Source organism: Leptinotarsa decemlineata, unplaced genomic scaffold, assembly GCF_025532065.1.
Source record: "Leptinotarsa decemlineata unplaced genomic scaffold, Ldec_3_MD MMD2_tig00026282_RagTag_RagTag, whole genome shotgun sequence".
Lineage (NCBI taxonomy): Eukaryota > Metazoa > Arthropoda > Insecta > Coleoptera > Chrysomelidae > Leptinotarsa > Leptinotarsa decemlineata.
The window spans coordinates 19653707-19667453 of record NW_027412668.1 but is presented as its reverse complement, the minus strand read 5'-3'; the positions used below and the strand labels follow the sequence as shown (position 1 = coordinate 19667453).

The 13747-nt window shown below is 33.9% G+C and overlaps 1 protein-coding gene across 2 annotated transcripts in view; it reads right to left on the bottom strand.

The window, feature by feature from the left end:
- LOC111502302 (carboxypeptidase D) overlaps window positions 1-2320 on the bottom strand; it is a 56384-nt gene extending 54064 nt beyond the window's left edge. The window contains exon 1 of one of the 2 annotated variants that reach the window (XM_023156362.2): window positions 2086-2320. The gene's annotated coding sequence lies outside the window, so the exon portion shown is untranslated. The remainder of the gene's footprint in view (window positions 1-2085) is intronic. The other variant, XM_023156361.2, reaches the window with a different exon arrangement.
- Window positions 2321-13747: the final 11427 nt, after the last annotated feature.

The following is a 13747-nucleotide window of genomic DNA, read 5'->3' as shown; positions in this document are numbered from 1 at the left end:
TCGATGAAGCTTGATGTACAAGGGATATATTTTGATATCAATTCCAGAAATGCATAACATAGTGATTCAAATTCAGTTTCAAAATTAAATTTTTAGGGCTTATGCAAAAAAAGTTAAAATTAAGTACTGAAAATCATAGTAACTCCTTTCTATTTCTGTCCCTTCTGGTCGGTCTAATAGATCCCAAGCAGTTGATCGATGAAAAGCACTGTAGAAGTTGCCTTTCCTTCAATTTCTCAACACTTCTTAAAAATTATTAAGTTTTGAGAATCATAAATATCTGATGACAAAATTCTGTTAAATCCACCTATTTTTCGACTTTTTCATTGTTTTCCCCCATTGTTGAAAATACTCAAGTATATATCTTTAAGTTACTCAATATCTTACTTTTCGGAAAATGATAGATCGAATTTTTTCTAATAATATTGTAATTGGCTAGCCAAGACGCCTATTATTTTCTTGAATCTGTTATGACTCCTTCCAAAAAAAGTATCTGTATTGACAAAGAAAAGAGAATTGAAACTTTCTATGTTTTTTACCATTTTTATTTTCAACTAACGTTATTGCAGTTTCGTCCTATAAGGACATTTTAAAACTTATACATTACAAGTTTGAAAATGTCCTTATAGGACGAAAATGCAGTAACGTTAGTTACAAATAAAAGTGGTAAAAAAACATAGAAAGTTTCCTTATGATTTCCTAACACGTAGTAACGGCTACACCCATCAATTTATCTGCATTAACGTTTTTTTTAAGGACAAAACACAAGCCTACAGGAAAATCCTTAAGGCGCTCTAAGAGCGGTGCCTGTGCGCCATTGGATTTGTCATATGTGGAATATTCCTCGAAATATAATCTATCATAGTAAAGATTATTTTCAATTCTTGTTGACATACTTGTATCAATATTTTACAATTGAACAATCGTTTGGGATTTCACTATTTTTTTTTTCATCTACTTCAAGTTATCAATAATGATTTATTTCAATACCCAACCCCACAGATTACCGGAAGTCATTCGAAACTTTAAGAAAGAAGAATATATATTTTCATTCCTTAGTGATTTAAGAACAATCATATCCACTTTCTAGATATTTTTCAATCTGAATTCGTAAATAGTAAAAATAGTCTGTCTCATACTTATTGAGCTTATTAAAAAAATCAAATGACGGTTTTACTGTGGAAAATATATAAGTTTAACGATGATTGTATAATGTTCATTTTGGCAAATACTGACGAATTGATTTATTTCCGAATTTCAAAATACGATACACTATTGAATAATTATAATTGCTTTAGATGATGATATCATCCTTTGGAAAATGTTTCAATAATTGATTTGGACTATTTCAATGAATCCAAATGCATTTATTCAGTTATAGAAAACATAATAAACAATTATTGAATTTTACAATCTAACTATATTTCATTTCAAGTTAACTACAATATATTCAATCACTTTCTGTCACAAATATAAAAAAAATTCTATGTAAATATCCAGCATCAAAATTCCAATCATAAATTGCAAAGACCTAACATAAAACAATTCCAAAAATCTCCATCAATATTACTTTCCCAATCTTCACCTTCAACTAATTTTGCGAGATTCTTCAGCCCGTTATTTCAAAACAATATTGATAATGTAAAATTTATCAAATACTTTGTGTATTTTTTCTGTAAAGATTCGGGTTATTATATATTTTTTCAATTTTTAGGCTAATATTCCATTGAATTTTTTTCATATTCAAATTTTTATTTCATTTCTTGTAACTATTATATATAATTTATAAAACATAAAACAATTCATTTTCTTCAGGAGTCCTGGTTATAATTAAAGTCAATTTGGGGCACAATAATTTATCAAATTGATAGATCTCTTGAAGAAAACTATAAATTTTCATTAAAATTATTTCCTCTTTCAAAAGTAGGTACTCTGTTGTCAAAGTGTAACTAAATAAAATTGAAAGAATTATATCTTCCTCACTTGTTGGGTATTACAAAAGACTGACAATAAATCAACAGTCACACAGAGATTCATAGCTCAATTCAAGGGACTAAAATAACTATTAGTATTTCCAAATCTTACCTTGAGATCAAATTTATTAGGAAATCCCTCTGCTTATTGTCATGAGGGCAGTGTGAAAATCGATTTGTTTCGCGGCGGAAATCCCAAGGTGTGCACTCCACGCAGATTCAACGTAAACTGGCTTTTGGTTGCTCTTGGAAAGCGGGGGTCTCGATCATTTGCACCTGAATCAAGGTAAACGTCATCGGGCCTATTTTATGTCCCACTCTTCGATTGACGCAGATCTCATCTCGCTGCGGGAGATGCTGGGAAGCAAAATGGAATTCCCAGAATGCAATGTTCATCCAGATGTACTTATTGGGACACATAATTGAGTAGTCTAGAGAGAAAAAAAGTTTAAAGTTATAGAAATAGGTAGTTATAGAAATAGGTAAATATTCGTTTTGAGGACACCCGGCGATTACGAAAAAAAATTTGAGGGTACTTACGTATTTTGATGTGTAGATTACGACTCCGAACGAAAAAAGCGGAGTTCCCCCTTAATTACAAAGTTACGGACCTTCAAAGTTCAGAAAAGGGCAACTTTTCAGCCTTCTTTTTCACAAGATGAACTATTTAAAAACACAAGCATTTATTGACTAGGTCACCTTTACACCTTATTCCTCCTTAAATTACACTTTTCAATTCAACAATCAACATTTATCTTATAAAAAACTCAATTTAAAAACGAATGCTTGCATCAGTCGTACCAACTATGCCATTAACCTTAATACAGAGATATATAACCAAAAAGCAGCTCCGTATATTTTTTAACATTTTTATTAGAAAAATGTTGATTGTTGAATTGAAAAGTGTAATTTAAGGAGGAATAAGATGTAAAGGTGACCTAGTGAATAAATGCTTGTTTTTTTAAATAGTTTATCTTGTGAAAAAGAAGGCTGAAAAGTTTCCCTTTTCTGAACTTTGAGGGGCCGTAACTTTGTAAATAAAGGAGAGCGCCGCTTTTTTCTTTCGGATTCGTAATCTATGCATCAAAATACGTAAGTACACTCAAACATTTTTTCAAAATCGCCGTGTGCCCTCAAAACGAATATTTACCATTTTTACACTAGACCTTTTCATTAGAACAACCCCCGAAAAGTCAAGAGAAAATCAGAATGGAGCTTTTTTATTCGATATCGAAGGTGCATCTACAAAAAGATATCTCGTTTTCTTTCGTAGAACACATTTTATTCAGAACATTTGGCATTCAATCTATAATATACTTCCATAAAAATTAATTTTTTCAACCTCAGCTCGGTTCTATACTACTAGTCCATTTTGTGATTTTTTTTAAATTGTTGCTGATTTGGTTTTTATCTATTCATTCGAATAACTGGGAGAATCATGATCATTGTCTCATTTGAAATTGAACAAAAATTATGAAACAAATATGTGGATTTAGCCTGTTGGAGAAAACACATAAAAAACTTCCAGTACTTTACATCTGTATAGTTATCAATGTGGAATTTTGGTGGTTCCAATAGTATCACAAGAAGTAATGATTGACTTCCACATAGATCATGGAAACAAATTAGTGATCATAACCGCCTAGACAATTTCAATACAGTACTTCGCAGTATTTTCTCACCAAAATAGGATATTTGTGTATGTGTAGATACATTAGCAACTTGCCATCTTCCTGCTACTTCTGCGAAAGCCGATGCTGCTGCTTCTTTAGGAGAAAGTTCCAAACTACGGAAATATCAGAATTTGGGAAATAATTATATCTTTCGCCCAATAGCTATTGAAACGTTTGGTGTTTTTGGCCCTGAAGCCTTATCTTTCATCAATGAAATTGGAAAAAAGGTAACCGATGAAACCCACGAATCAAGAGCCACATCTTTTCTCATTCAGAAAATTAGTATTGCCATCCAAAGAGGAAATGCAGCTTCGTTTTTCGGTACTCTCCCTGATTCCAAAAAACTTGATGAAATTTACTTGTTTCCTGAAAACCAATTTTATAAAGAAAAGAGAGGTAATAAAAAACCACTTTATGAAATTAAAATAAAAGCAAATGAAAAAAATACTTTATCTCAGCAAAATTCTCAAATGGGTTTCAAAGATATTTCGGATTGTTCAGTGATAAATTCTTCAGTCAAAACCTTTGGGTTAAATGGTTTAAAAAATATTGGTAACACTTGTTTCATGAACAGCGTAATTCAATGTTTATCAAATACGAGATGGTTATTGGAATATTTGAAAAAGGATGAATTCATGAAAGATATCAATACTAGTATTTCTAGTATGAAGGGTGCTTTAATAAAATCGTTTGCAGAAGTCATCAAGGAGTTGTGGTCAGAAGATTCATTTGATAAAGTAGTAAATACAGCCTCCTTAAAAAATCAGATTCAAAGTTTTGCTCCTCGATTCATGGGTACTTCCCATCAAGACGCCCAGGAGTTTCTCCGTTATCTTTTAGAAGGATTACATGAAGAGGTTAATATAATTAATGAGAAACCTAAACCAATCTTAACGGAGATTGACGAAAAATTGAGCGACAGCGGAAATGCACAAGAGTCATGGCTCACATATTTGAGGATGCATAACTCTAAGATTGTAGATAATTTCGTTGGCCAATTGAAATCCACGATGAAATGCACACACTGTGGATACTCTTCAGTAACATTTGATCCTTTCTGGGATTTGTCTCTCTCCATACCACAAAGAACCGACCAATTGAGTTTGTGGCAATGCTTAGATTATTTTACAAGAGAAGAAACTTTGGATGGAATTGAAAAACCGACGTGTTCGAAATGCAAGGAAAGGAGAAAATGCATAAAGTGTCTATCAATCCACAAGTTTCCCTATATTTTAGTAATACATTTAAAAAGATTCTCTCCAACGGAAAGTAGAGGCAAATTGAATGATGTCATCGAATTTCCTCTAGAAGGATTGGATATGGACAATTTTGCAGGAGAAAATGTGGCTACTTGTTATAATCTATATGCACTTTTAAATCACAGTGGGACTACTAACAGAGGACATTATACAGCATACTGCAGACACCCGTATACTAGCGCGTGGCACAAATACAACGATTCACACGTGTCACCAATTTCACCAAAGTCGCTTGTGAGTGGAGAAGCATACGTCCTCTTTTATTTAAAGGATGGAACAAAATCGCGCCTTTAAGATAACCGAGGGAAAGTTTAACTTTTAGTTTCTTCAATTTTGTAATTTTTTTCAACTTCTCATTATTAATAATTGATAGTAAACTTTGTGTATAAAATGAACTACCGAATCCAAAAATGTTTGTAGTCTGTACCTAATTTTATCTACCTTCAATTATGGATGTATGCACATATACATTGTTAGTGAATAATATATTTCACATTTCACCTGTCACTGGTTCATTCCTTGTTCAATTATACAGATATCTTTAACCCAAATCTAACCACAAATTATGAACATAAAATCCAGTACTCATGTACAGAACTCATGTTTTCGGCTAATACATGGAACAATGAGGCACATAATTTAAAAGAAACAAGATGGTTGAGTATGAAAAACAGGAGATATCTCCATAGTGCATGTATGTATCATAAAATACTTACTGATAAAGCACCTTCATATCTTCATCATAAAATAAAATAGCGCACAGACATTCACAACCAAGGCCTCACATAAACTAATTTTTATTGAGTTGGAAAAAAATGTTTGTTTCTATATATTATTTTTATAGAGAAAGGATCTCGTTGGGGATCAGTTTGTTTATGTGTTCCTTCATTCACTATTTCAAGTTTTTCACTATTAATCGTGATGTTCATATCGTGTACACTACTTCGATCATTTCTTGGTGTAAAAACAATTATACTTGATTTACTCGGATTTATGAATGAACAAATGTCAGTAGCGGCTTTTATGAATGATTCCAAATCAATATTCATTTTCGTACAAGCATCAATTACATTAGACGATGGGAAAATGATAATAAAGCTGGGTATCGTCCGCATACAAATGTGCAGAACAGTATTCAAGACATTTCAAAATGTTGGCGATGTATATTGTAAACAGTAAAGAACCAAGTGTGGATCCCTGGGGAACTCCAGATTTCCAAGTGAGGTATGGGGAGCAGTTGCTATTGATGTTGACTTTGTGTTGCCTCTCACTGAGATATTCCCGATAGTGATATCGCTCCAACTGAAAGCCCTAAGAGATGGAGAATAACTAGTTATAAGCCGTGGTTTATGGCATCAAAAGCCCTATTAAAGTCGAGCAATACCAGTGCCGTACGTAAACCTTGATCTTTAGCGCTAAATACATCATCTATGATATGTAGAAGAGCAATTGTGCAGCTGTATATTTTCCTGAATCTAGATTGAGTTACTGGTAATAGTGCATGAGTATTCACTCAGATGTTTCCGTAACTGTGTATCCATGGCTCGTTCCAGTATCTTTGATAGAGCTGGAAGAACACTCAATCCCCTGAGATCCTTATATTCCACTGGATTAGGTTTTTTTGGTACAACTTTCACAACTGCTCTTTTCCAAGTATCTGGTATAATATTTCCTGACAGACAGCAATAATTAACAACATGTGTTGTGTATGGAATAATGGAAGGAGAGCAGAGTTGTATCATCTTCATATTGAGATTGTCGCATCCAGAAGTATTGATCTTGATACTACAAATAGTTTCATACACAAAAATCATTTATTATATCAGCATCTTGTAGGTTTTCATGTAAGTCATTGGTTTTATTAGGCAACAATTAATTTTTTTCATAATTTTCCATATTTCTTTTTTATCAACTCCATTAAATTGTTGAACAAAATATGCCTTTTTTCTCAGTTTCACTGCCTTATTTACATAATTGTGCATATATTCGTCAAGTTGAAGGTGTGGTTCAGAGTCCGTTCGTTTGAATTTATTTAGTGCATTTTCTCGAGTTTTCGTCATTTTTTTTAGATTATAAGTTAGCCAAGACGCCCTATCTTTCGTTTTTCTCGATGTTTTGATAGGTGCATGCCTGTCAAATAAATCCAGCAGCGGGTTCACAAGATAAGAAACTTTTGAGTCAATGTCATCTTCATCATATATTCTAAAGAATGATATATTAAAAAGGTTATTTTGAAAGAGCTGTTCATCTAAGTGTTTGAAATTTCTGTATGTATGAAATTTAAGTCATTGTTTCTCTCTGTGTATTTTCACCTCGCAATAGACAACAAGTATGTGGTCAGAAATTCCACTTGTGTCATTTACTCTCCACTCTAACGTTTCTTTGGTACTAGTAATTATTACATCTAGAAGGGAAGAGGTTGTTTTGGTTATTCTTATTGGACCATCCACAACTTGATACATATTGAATGATTCCAAAATAGGTAAGAACCTCTCCACATTCGAAGAATTTACATCTAACATATTAATATACAAATTCGCCATGCATTTTAATTCATGAGTAATTGGGAAAATTGTTCGTAGCTAGTTTGGCCTGCAGGGGTACTGATTAGCTGAGTTTTTAATTCATTTTTGCAATGGATACAGACACCTCCGCCTCTTCTATTAATTCTATTGGCCTTGTATAATGTATATCCCTGCACATTGACAACATTATCAGTTATTTGATTGCTAAACCCGGATTCGTAAATTAATACTAGATCAAAAGATTGATCATATATCAACAGTTTGACATCATTCATAGATGGTACCAAAGATCTGACATTCAGACTAGCTATTTGCAATGTTTTCATATTTATAGTATTCAACTAAAACGAAAATGATGAAAATAAATGTAAATTACAATTAACGTGGATATTTTATATTCACAAAAAAGAAGTAGAAATTTCTTATTGATAAATAAACGAAAACATCTAAACATTAAATAGGGAGCTTGGGTGAAGCTCAATTGCACATACAAGAATCAATTTAATGATATAAAGAACGTGAACTCACTTGGGAAAAAGTTTATAAATAGAAAGAATGCGAATTTGCAACTAATAATATGTCGCTCAAATCTTCCTCAGTGTTGATCCTACGAATTTCTTCTTCATTATCGAGCTTGATGAATATTCCTCGTTCATTTTTTCCTACTTTGGTGAGAGCCGTATTGAAAGTTTTCATTTGTTCATTGGTAAGGTCTTCTTTCACAGTGATGCCACTTCTCTTCAATGTTTTTTATATATGAGGTTTTTGATGGAGGATGTTCAGAACTTCAAAAATACTACACGATTTTTTTTTTCTGTTGATGTCCCAATTCTGAGTCACTGGTCAATATCAGTTTCAGTATAATCCAGTTTCATTATTTTTCTTGATATTTCCATGATATTCGCACATCACAGTATACTTATATACAGTAGTCCCACTTAGCGTTGGTCCCTTTGATGTTGGTGTCCAGGAGTTTCAGTTTGTACAATGCTGACGTATTTGACACTAATGACATTTCTCCCTACTACAATCTCAACCAAAGCGTCTAAATACTGCTCAACATAACAACTATTCATATAAACTGCTCAAAAAAATACAGTCGATGAAAACCATGTTGGGCACCTGAGAAAATTGTACAAATAATAATTTTGCATTTGTGTAATATTCAAGTAACAGATCATTTCGACAATGATGAAGTATGTTTCAAGTAGATTTCAAAAATTCATGGGATCGGCAACAAAATATGTTTTCATTTCAACAAGAAAAAAGACAAGATGAAGAACGACTTTTGTTATTCATGAATCATGGTACGAATCCATGCGAAATTTCTTTGTAGTGATTTTTGGGGCCAAATATAGCATATTCATTTATTGGTTTGAGAATTCAAGATGGGACGAGTTTGCCGATTCGATTATATTAAGGGCCAATTATTAAAAATATTCCTAATCGAATTCATCACCCAAGATTTAAGAATCTGTAGAGCCTTTTCTTTTTGAATAATTATGTAGTACTATTTAGGACTTGAAAAAGTAAAAAAGTAATTGTGTAGTGTTCACAGTCTCACAGTCTGCGTTTGCGCAGACCTGAGACTGCAACTCCTGAGTCTGCGTGTAGAAAATTCAAACCAAAAATCAATCGAAGTGGAATTACTGTATATAAGTATACTGTGGTAGTACCTTTTCCACATTTGAGGTAACGAAGCTACTGAGCAAGGGAAGGCGCTGAAAGCGCTTTCACATGATCTGAACCTTTCATTGGCTTCGCTTTGAGTTGCGTCAAACAAATAGTGAACACCTGTACTGCAAAAAGACTTTCAGACTTCTCATAAACGATTGGTCCAATAAGCCAAGGTATTTATATGTTATTGTAACACTACAGTATGGATGATGTATCGCTTATCAAATCTAGGAAGTGACATCAAAGTCTCGGCTTAGGATCTCCCCTAAGATGATCGGAGCTTAGTCTTAACGACAATCTTGTAGTGCCTACTTCGGTACGCGACAAAAGTCTGTGCTCTAAGAAAATGGCATTCGAATCGAAATTGAAACGAAAAGTTTTGCGTGGTCAAGCTACAGAAGTGATTGCTAATGTACTTTTTTTCATGCAACAAGAAGCTGATAATGGCTTAAGCATGGACCTGAAAAAAGTTCAAGAGCGTTGTGCAAAAGCGGCGGGTATAAATTTCGGTAGTGTTGAAAGAATAGCTCGTGAAATGAAAATAATTGAAAATGGTCATCCTCTTTTTCAACGCCTAATAAAATGAAAGACATAGAAAAGCATCAAAATCAGATTTTGATGATTTCGACAAGGCCTTCTTCGTCGATATATAATCAAATATTACATAACAGAGAAAAAAAATCCCACCTTACGCCGCATACATAAAAAATTCGTTGACGAAAATGGTTATAAGGGATCTTATGAGTCTCTGAGGAAAGTGATGAAAGAAATAGGGTTCAGATGGAGGAAAACGAAAAAAAAAAAGTAATCGCTCATAGAAAAACCGGCGGTTGAGCAGGTACGAAGAAATTTTCTCAGAGACATGAAGAAATGCCGTGAAAAAGGTCAAACAATGATTTATATGGATGAAAAACTCTCATGGATTTCACATATTGATATTGTCTGCGGCAAACTTAGAAAAGGATGTTATGCACTCAAGTTTATGTCGAATCATTGCAGTGAAAATTTTTTGCCAAAAAAATTATCCTATCAAATTTATCTATTTCTAGTCATGTGTGTCGAAATAACCAATGAAACCATCATTACACTGATAACTACCCATGGATAGTTTTCACGGGTAGTTATCACTTATGTCATGACATTGCTAAGCAACCAACACAATAAAGTTGTTTGACATTTCAGTAATTCAATTTATTTCGAAAATGTCACTTCCTCGCTTTGGTGTTCAAAATGATGCGGCAATTGACAAAATCATTGAAGAAAATACACCAAAAAATACTGTCAATAGTAAAAAATACACTTGGAAAATATTTATGGAGTTTTGTGACGCCAGAAAATATGAATTGGATGGAAATCGTACTCTCGAAGAGCTTGCATTAATACTCAAGGATTGGGCGATTAATATGAGAAAAAAGGATAGCACAGAGTTTAAGGAGGCTACTGTTGAAACCGTATGGAATATAACAAGCAAATTATTACAAGAAAAGTATTACAAGGAGTATAATATCATGCTAGACCCCTTTAAAAGTGTTGCATTCAAACAAGCGCGGAATGCACGCGACGCAGCACGAAGAAATTTACAAACAGATCCCACTAAACGCAAAACAAGCTCAGTACCATTAACTTCAAATGAAATGAGTAAAATTATAAACTTTTGGGATGAAAATACCCCTATAGGACTCCTACGCAAATTTTATCACATAGCAGCGGTGGAATTGGCTTGGAGAGGTGGTGAAGGTGCTGCTTGCTTAGTTGATTATTTTCATTTCGAAAAGGACAACAAGGGATCTCCAACTAATAGGATAGAATATAATCCAATTTTCAGTAAAACCTGCCAAGGGGGTTCAAAGAACTGCGCCTCTAGCAAATGGTTAGTTCAAAATAGTGATAACAATGCTTGTCCTGTCAGATTATTCATTAAATTATTATCAAAACGAGGCACAAATATCAAGACAAATAGACTATTTTCAAGGCCAAATCGTCACTGGAAGATAGGAAGCGATAACTGGTATGACAATATGCCTCTGGGTAGAAATATAATCAACGGATGGACGAAATCTTCTGCTGAAGCAATTGGCTTGGATACGAAACAGAGGAAAATAACCAATCACTCTAATAGAGCAACTGCAGTCAGTCAACTAGCTAAGAGTGGAGTTCAAGAACAGCAATTGTTGAAAATCACTGGGCACAATAATGGAAATTCCATAAAACCTTCCATAACCAAATAATCAATAGTATGCGTGGAAACACCTATGCAGTAACCGAGGCAAATACAGCAAGATCAACGGAATATCATTATACGAATTGTTCTTTTAATAACTGTGTGTTCAATAAATAATTTTGTTCGAATTGCAAAAAATTTTCTCACCGAATATCCCTCGAACATTGATAAATAACTCATAATTTTATCACAACTTCTTCAAGCACGTTATTTTAGGTAACATCCCTCCGCCTTCGGCGTCGGGATGTTACCAAATAACGTGCTTTCGAAAACTGTGATAAAATTATTTTGTTAGTTATCAATGTCCTTGGGATATTATAGCTGAAAATATCCTTCTGCCTTTATACTTTGCCCACTTCCATTCTCATATTAGATACGGAATTTTGAATTGGGGAGCAAGTTCTTCTGTACAAAAATACGCAATCGGAATAATTGCAAAAGCGAATAGAAGAGAGTCATGCAGAGAGATTTTCAAAAAATTTAATATTTTGACTGTTATGAGCACATGCATCTTCGAAGCATGTTATTTCATTTTCAAAAATAAGGCCACTTATAATGCCATCAGAACACACCATGAACATGATACCAGACGAAAAAACCTTATTATACCCCACCGGCATACCACCGTCCGGTATCAAAAAAACTTTCGATATATTGGATGCAAATGCTATAATTCTCTGGCAGATCACATAAAGAATGCAGCTTCCTTAACAATTTTTCTCCTGCAAAAACACTTACTTCGCAAAAACTGCTGCACCATAGAAGAATTTTTCAATTAGGGAACTAGAATTTTAAATGGAATATGTAGGCAATATGATTTTCATGTATATGCGAATTAATGTGTATTTATGTATGTAAACATGTGTGTATTTATATTTATGTGAATATCTATAACAATTTTTTTCAATCTTTATTGTATATTGACATTTTTCACAATTTTCCTGCATTTTTTCACAAGTTAATTGCTGAAATAATGAAAAAAAAACATATATCTATGCTTCACATACGCATGAGAAGAGTTGGAATAATAATTCGAATGAAGGGATGCTTGCAACAATTTCAATTATTGTCAACAATTACGTAAATAGCGCATTATCATACTAAATTGACCATCCATTAAAAAACCATGAACCCTTATTGCTACTTGCTGCGAGGATTGTACTCTCCGGCCACTGTGAAACCCAAATAGGCGTACCAAGTCGAACGGTAGATTTCATCCTTATATCCTAATGCGTTCCCTGTCAGTAGTATACGCAGGTGGTGATATGTTACAATTCGCTTCCTAGATTTGACAAGCTGTACGTTGTTTAATAGGCCTACTCACACGTAGGCCTATTAATCGTATGCGGAGACTTGAAATGCCGGAAGACAGTGTGCCATTTCCTTACTCTTTTCTTGATCAAGAGCAAGAAAGCGGCACATGTGCCCAGTTGAAATGACTAGCTCTTGATTTACGAAGGCAAGGGCTCAAGTCGGTTGGTCCTTGATTTTTTCATAGAAATTCAATAATACAAATAATCCCAATAATGCCCAATAATCAGGGCAGTCCCAACTCCCTACACTGCAATTTAATGGACTGACATCTATCAGAAAACAACTTCTTCCCTGTCTAATACCACGAAGGGCGTCATCAACATAAAATCGATGATTTCCGATAATTGAAAATCGAATTGCTTCAGTGCATAATTTTTCGAACTAGGCAGAAGCGGGCAACAAATGACAGGTTTGTCATCGCCCTTCTCTGCCTGTGAAGGGGGTAACCAACCGCATATCCGAAATTTGCCCAGTTCCTCGTATAAGGAAAGAAAATTTTCCACCTATAGTCAGTGGGCATACTTAAAGACTGGCCATAAATCAAATCAGCTAAAGGAACAAGTCGTTCAGGGCAGTCTCAACTCCCTACATTGTGGGTTAATGGTTCACTACACTGTAGGTTTATAGTCCATTAACCTATAGTGTAGGGAGTTAATGGTCCATTAACCTACAGTGTAGAGGGAGTTAATGTTTCATTAACCTACAGTGTAGGGAGTTGAGTCCAATTACTAATTGGATTCTTCAGAAGTTTGTATTACGCAGTAAATCTTCGAAGTGAACTTTCCAGTTTGTCCTAGATTCTCTATTGATTTAGCTTTGTTTATTTTTTAGATTGCGGAAAAAAACAGAGGTGCTGAGCAACTCAAGTGGCGCATCTTGTCAATATCCAGCTGACACTTCAAATTTCAACGTTGTTCACATTTTGAAATGAATTTTCATATGGTGAAAGATTGTTTTCACATTATGATGAATAGATTGAAAGTGTCAACAAAATACGTGCAACAGATTTCGATTCTGTCTATCTAACAACATGTGTACAAAGTTGGGTCAATCTCATTTCTCGCGTCGAGAGTTTTTGAGAAAACAAAAGCAAATCGGTTTAAAC